Below are 7,923 nucleotides of genomic sequence, written 5' to 3'. Positions count from 1 at the left end.
TTCTCAAGGTCTTAAGATATCTTAATGTACTAATCCATTAATAGCTAAAACTGTACTTATTATAGCTTAAAGACATTAAAGCTCTCTCAAAGATATGCTTTCTTGCTCTTCTGTAATGTCACTAAAGGCTATGCTTCTGACTACTGTAAACAAAGACACTGGAAGTGACAATGTAAGCTATAATTGTGTTATGAGTTACAGAGTTAAATGTGGTGCTACAAATCTCACAGTAGTCTCATTTAATGCGTATTGTCCTAACGAAGAGGATGGTATACAAATTATGTATATAACGTGATCATGTAACTCAGAAATAAGTGTTTATACTTTAATCAAAGTGGACTGAAAGGAAAGGATGCCCATAGATGGACCTAAAGAGCTGAGCAGCTGCTAGTAAGCCATTTCTGTACTGCACATCATATCAGACAAAGGGAATAAAAGGTATCCCTCTTAATGGATAAGAAAGAGGAGATAAAGGAACTCTCTTGACCCTTAATGAGTCTAGAAACAGTTTAAATACAGCCACAGTACAGCCGGCACTTCAGATTTTTATTGCTGGCAGACTGCAGCTGTCTGAGGTAACATTTCTCCCTCTCAGAGGCCTGAGATGTCAAACATTGAGACTCTGATCCTTGCGTGAACAGCAGTTCTCTGAGGTATCTTGAAGTATCACGATCTGGATATTTGAACATATCTTACTTACAGTCTTCTTGTGAGACTGCTCTATTCCTAGAAGAGGATAGAGACCCTTGGAATGCCTATTCTTTGAATGGGAACCTAAGTGCTGTGATCTTTCCATATATTGGAACACAGAGAGTTCAATGCAATTATGGATTCTTAAGAACTAAACCTATTTGGCGTACCAATGCTGGCTAGACCTCTGCGATAGTGTCAGAAGGTCCTCAACAGAGGGACTTCTGAACCTGCTCGGAGCAAGAGACCAGACATGTTCCTGAAGGGAAAGGAGACTCCCTGTACTCTGTGAGATATGCACAATGCTGATACATTGTACAGCGCATACACAGATTGGCACTGCCAAAAAGACTTTAAACAGCTTTAAGCTAACACGTAGTATTTATATGTTCAGCATTGATGTCTAAAACTAGAAAGAATATGCATAGCATGGACATAGACAATGCCTGATCTTAATGATGATCAGTTAAGAATCTTAATACAAGTCTTAAAAGGATTCAAGCCTTAGAAAATACAGATACTCTGGGATAACTTCATAAGAGGACTACAGACGACACAGCAAGCTATAGTGTCTGTTCTGCACTGAAATATTATGATTTAAGTTAGGATGCTTCTAACCAAATCTTTCTCCAAAGAATTAACCATAATTTTACAGGATTTCTGTAACCTTATATTCTGAATGAAAGTGCATTGCACTAACGATAATGAGTATATTCTGATTAAGAGACTCCTTTATGGAGGCATAGAGAGTGTGAATACTTGCTATATAAACATGTTTAAGACTAATGATGTCTAGCCATATATGCTATTTTAAGGCTTTTCAACCAAAAAGCATATATTATATAATGTAAAAAAATGTGTTTTCTATACTTCTACTCTTGTCCAGTATTATAAATTTATTGGCGTGTTCAAGAGAATTTGTAGGAACCATAACAAGTTTCTAGGAACCGTTGATTCGGGACTAGTGGTGTCTCGCTGAAGATAACATATCCCTTCTCAGGAAGGGAAACTTTCTAAGAGTGTAGGCACAACGGCAAGAACCGTGATAACCCTGACCCTGACCCTGATGATAACCCTAAACCTAACCCCAGACCCTGACTGACCCTAACGCTAACCCTCACCCTCACCCTCACCCTCACCCTAACCCTAACCCTAACCCTAACCCTAACCCTAAACCTAACCCTAACCCTAACCCAAACCCTAACCCTAACCCTAACCCTAACCCTAACCCTAACCCTAACCCTAACTCCAGACCCTGTCTCTGACCCTAACCCTAACCCTATCGCTAACCCAACCCTAACCCTAACCCAAACCCTAACCCTATCGCTAACCCTAACTCTATCGCTAACCCAACCCTAATCCTAACCCTAACCCTAACCCTAACCCTAGCCCTAACCCTAGCTCTTACCCTAACCCTAACCCTAACCCTAACTCCAGACCCTGTCTCTGACCCTAACCCTAACCCTAACCGTAACCCTATCGCTAACCCAACCCTAACCCTAACCCTAACCCTAACCCTATCGCTAACCCAACCCTAACCCTAACCCTACCCTGACCATAACCCTAAGCCCAGACCCTAACCCTAACCGATACTCTAACCCAACCCTAACCTAACCCTAACCCTAACCCTAACCCTAACCCTAATAACCGTAGCCCTAACCGTAACCCTAACCCTAACCCTAACCCTAACCCTAACCCTAACCCTAACCCTAACCCTAACCCAACCCTAACCCTAACCCTAACCCTAAACCCTAACCCTAACCTTGTCATGGTCTCTGACATAACTATTGTATTCTGTGAACATGTGCAGGATTAATTCCATGAGAGCTAGTACACATCATGCAAACTGGGCCACTGCAAAGGTTTGTGTAATATACATGGAAATCTGTGCAATGCTGACAGGCTGATGGAATACTCTCATGGTCAGCTCTATCAAGAGCTACCTAATAATGTCATTCTTGTCCTTGAAGGGGCCAAGCAGAGCACCATTCTTTATCTATCAATAAGATGTGACCTAAACCACCTTTCTGACAGCTGACAGATGTTAGAATCACAAAAGCAGGACACTTTTGTCCTTCTCAAGGTCTTAAGATATCTTAATGTACTAATCCATTAATAGCTAAAACTGTACTTATTATAGCTTAAAGACATTAAAGCTCTCTCAAAGATATGCTTTCTTGCTCTTCTGTAATGTCACTAAAGGCTATGCTTCTGACTACTGTAAACAAAGACACTGGAAGTGACAATGTAAGCTATAATTGTGTTATGAGTTACAGAGTTAAATGTGGTGCTACAAATCTCACAGTAGTCTCATTTAATGCGTATTGTCCTAACGAAGAGGATGGTATACAAATTATGTATATAACGTGATCATGTAACTCAGAAATAAGTGTTTATACTTTAATCAAAGTGGACTGAAAGAAAGGATGCCCATAGATGGACCTAAAGAGCTGAGCAGCTGCTAGTAAGCCATTTCTGTACTGCACATCATATCAGACAAAGGGAATAAAAGGTATCCCTCTTAATGGATAAGAAAGAGGAGATAAAGGAACTCTCTTGACCCTTAATGAGTCTAGAAACAGTTTAAATACAGCCACAGTACAGCCGGCACTTCAGATTTTTATTGCTGGCAGACTGCAGCTGTCTGAGGTAACATTTCTCCCTCTCAGAGGCCTGAGATGTCAAACATTGAGACTCTGATCCTTGCGTGAACAGCAGTTCTCTGAGGTATCTTGAAGTATCACGATCTGGATATTTGAACATATCTTACTTACAGTCTTCTTGTGAGACTGCTCTATTCCTAGAAGAGGATAGAGACCCTTGGAATGCCTATTCTTTGAATGGGAACCTAAGTGCTGTGATCTTTCCATATATTGGAACACAGAGAGTTCAATGCAATTATGGATTCTTAAGAACTAAACCTATTTGGCGTACCAATGCTGGCTAGACCTCTGCGATAGTGTCAGAAGGTCCTCAACAGAGGGACTTCTGAACCTGCTCGGAGCAAGAGACCAGACATGTTCCTGAAGGGAAAGGAGACTCCCTGTACTCTGTGAGATATGCACAATGCTGATACATTGTACAGCGCATACACAGATTGGCACTGCCAAAAAGACTTTAAACAGCTTTAAGCTAACACGTAGTATTTATATGTTCAGCATTGATGTCTAAAACTAGAAAGAATATGCATAGCATGGACATAGACAATGCCTGATCTTAATGATGATCAGTTAAGAATCTTAATACAAGTCTTAAAAGGATTCAAGCCTTAGAAAATACAGATACTCTGGGATAACTTCATAAGAGGACTACAGACGACACAGCAAGCTATAGTGTCTGTTCTGCACTGAAATATTATGATTTAAGTTAGGATGCTTCTAACCAAATCTTTCTCCAAAGAATTAACCATAATTTTACAGGATTTCTGTAACCTTATATTCTGAATGAAAGTGCATTGCACTAACGATAATGAGTATATTCTGATTAAGAGACTCCTTTATGGAGGCATAGAGAGTGTGAATACTTGCTATATAAACATGTTTAAGACTAATGATGTCTAGCCATATATGCTATTTTAAGGCTTTTCAACCAAAAAGCATATATTATATAATGTAAAAAAATGTGTTTTCTATACTTCTACTCTTGTCCAGTATTATAAATTTATTGGCGTGTTCAAGAGAATTTGTAGGAACCATAACAAGTTTCTAGGAACCGTTGATTCGGGACTAGTGGTGTCTCGCTGAAGATAACATATCCCTTCTCAGGAAGGGAAACTTTCTAAGAGTGTAGGCACAACGGCAAGAACCGTGATAACCCTGACCCTGACCCTGATGATAACCCTAAACCTAACCCCAGACCCTGACTGACCCTAACGCTAACCCTCACCCTCACCCTCACCCTCACCCTAACCCTAACCCTAACCCTAACCCTAACCCTAAACCTAACCCTAACCCAAACCCTAACCCTAACCCTAACCCTAACCCTAACCCTAACCCTAACCCTAACTCCAGACCCTGTCTCTGACCCTAACCCTAACCCTATCGCTAACCCAACCCTAACCCTAACCCAAACCCTAACCCTATCGCTAACCCTAACTCTATCGCTAACCCAACCCTAATCCTAACCCTAACCCTAACCCTAACCCTAGCCCTAACCCTAGCTCTTACCCTAACCCTAACCCTAACCCTAACTCCAGACCCTGTCTCTGACCCTAACCCTAACCCTAACCGTAACCCTATCGCTAACCCAACCCTAACCCTAACCCTAACCCTAACCCTATCGCTAACCCAACCCTAACCCTAACCCTACCCTGACCATAACCCTAAGCCCAGACCCTAACCCTAACCGTTACTCTAACCCAACCCTAACCTAACCCTAACCCTAACCCTAACCCTAACCCTAATAACCGTAGCCCTAACCGTAACCCTAACCCTAACCCTAACCCTAACCCTAACCCTAACCCAACCCTAACCCTAACCCTAACCCTAAACCCTAACCCTAACCTTGTCATGGTCTCTGACATAACTATTGTATTCTGTGAACATGTGCAGGATTAATTCCATGAGAGCTAGTACACATCATGCAAACTGGGCCACTGCAAAGGTTTGTGTAATATACATGGAAATCTGTGCAATGCTGACAGGCTGATGGAATACTCTCATGGTCAGCTCTATCAAGAGCTACCTAATAATGTCATTCTTGTCCTTGAAGGGGCCAAGCAGAGCACCATTCTTTATCTATCAGTAAGATGTGACCTAAACCATCTTTCTGCAGCTGACAGATGTCAGAATCACAAAAAAAGGACACTTTTGTCCTTCTCAGGATATCTTAATGTACTAATACATTAACAGCTGAAACTGTACTTATAATAGCTTAAAGGCATTAAAGCTCTCTCAAAGGTATGAGTAATATGCTTTCTTGCTCTTCTGTAATCTCGCTAAAGGCTATGCTTCTGACTACTGTAAACAAAGACACTTTGCAAGTGACAATGTAAGCTATAATTGTGTTTTATGAGTTACAGAGTTAAATGTTGTGCTACAAATCTCACAGTAGTCTCATTTAATGCGTATAGTCCTAACAAAGAGGATGGTATACAAATTATGTATATAACGTGATCGTGTAACTCAGAAATAAGTGTTTATACTTTAAGCAAAGTGCACTGAAAGGAGCCAATGGACCTAAAGAGCTGAGCAGTTGCTAGTAAGCCATTTCTGTACTGCACATCATATCAGACAAAGGGAATAAAAGGTTTCCCTCTTAATGGATAAGAAAGAGGAGATAAAGGATCTCTCTTCACCCTTAATGAGTCTAGAAACAGTATAAATACAGCCACAGTACAGCCGGCACCAGATTGTTATTGCTGGCAGACTGCAGCTGTCTGAAGTAACATTTCTCCATCTCAGAGGCCTGAGATGTAAAACATTGAGACTCTGATCCTTGCATGGACAGCAGTTTCTCTGAGGTATCGAAGTATCAAGATCTGGATATTTCAACATATCTTACTTACAGTCCTTGTGAGACTGCTCTATTCCTAGAAGAGGATAGAGACAGAATTCCTATTCTTTGAATGGGAATCTAAGTGCAGTGTTCTTTCCATATATTGGAACACAGAGAGTCCATTGGATTTATGGATTCTTACAAACTAAACCTATTTGGCTTACCAATGCTAGCTAGATCTCTGCGATAGTGTCAGAAAGTCCTCAACAGAGGTTCTTCTGAACCTTCTCAGAGCAAGAGATCAGACATGTTCCTGAAGGGAAAGGAGACTCCCTGTACTCTGTGAGATATGCACAATGCTGATACATTGTACAGCGCATACACAGATTGGCACTGCCAAAGAGACTTTAAACAGCTTTAAGCTAACAAGTAGTATTTATATGTTCAGCATTGATGTCTAAAACTAGAAAGAATATGCATAGCATGGACATAGACAATGCCTGATCTTAATGATGATCAGTTAAGAATCTTAATACGTCTTAAAAGGATTCAAGTCTTAGAAAATACAGATACTCTGGGATAACTTCATAAGAGGACTACAGACGACACAGCAAGCTATAGTGTCTGTTCTGCACTGAAATATTATGATTTAAGTTAGGATGCTTCTAACCAAATCTTTCTCCAAAGAATTAACCATATTATTACAGGATCTGTAACATATTCTGAATGAAAGTGCATTGCACTAACGATACTTTATATTCTGATTAAGATACTCCTTTATGGAGGCATAGAGTGTGAATACTTGCTATATAAACATGTTTAAGACTAATGATGTCTACCCATATATACTATTTTAACCAAAAAGCATATATTATATAATGTAAAAAAATGTGTTTTCTATACTTCTACTCTTGTCCAGTATTATAAATTTATTGGCGTGTTCAAGAGATTTTCTAGGAACCATAACAAGTTTCTAGGAACCGTTGATTCGGGACTAGTGGTGTCTCGCTGAAGATAACATATCCCTTCTCAGGAAGGGAACCTTTCTAAGAGTGTAGGCACTTAACGGCAAGAACCGTGATAACCCTGACCCTGACCTGACCCTGATGATAACTCTAACCCTAACCCCAGACCCTGACTGACCCTAACGCTAACCCTCACCCCCACCCTCACCCTAACCCTAACCCTAACCCTAACCCTAACCCTATCGCTAACCCAACCCTAACCCTAACCCTAACCCTAACCCAAACCCTAACCCTATCGCTAACCCTAACCCTATCGCTAACCCAACCCTAATCCTAACCCTAACCCTAACCCTAACCCTAACCCTAGCCCTAGCCCTAGCCCTAGCCCTAGCCCTAACCCTAGCTCTAACCCTAACCCTAACCCTATCGCTAACCCAACCCTAATCCTAACCCTAACCCTAGCCCTAACCCTAGCTCTTACCCTAACCCTAACCCTAACCCTAACCCTAACTCCAGACCCTGTCTCTGACCGTAACCCTAACCCTAACCCTATCACTACCCCAACCCTAACCCTAACCCTATCGCTAACCCAACCCTAACCCTAACCCTAACACTAACACTAACCCTAACACTAACCCTAACCCTAAGCCCAGACCCTAACCCTAACCCTAACCCTAACCCTAACCCTAACCCTAACCCTAACCCTATCGCTAACCCAACCCTAATCCTAACCCTAACCCTAACCCTAACCCTAGCCCTAGCCCTAGCCTTAACCCTATCGCTAACCCAACCCTAATCCTAACCCTAACCCTAGCCCTAACCCTAGCTCTTA

The sequence above is a fragment of the Euleptes europaea genome, chromosome 9, assembly GCF_029931775.1.
Source record: "Euleptes europaea isolate rEulEur1 chromosome 9, rEulEur1.hap1, whole genome shotgun sequence".
Classification (NCBI taxonomy): domain Eukaryota; kingdom Metazoa; phylum Chordata; class Lepidosauria; order Squamata; family Sphaerodactylidae; genus Euleptes; species Euleptes europaea.
This window is presented reverse-complemented; position numbering follows the sequence as displayed.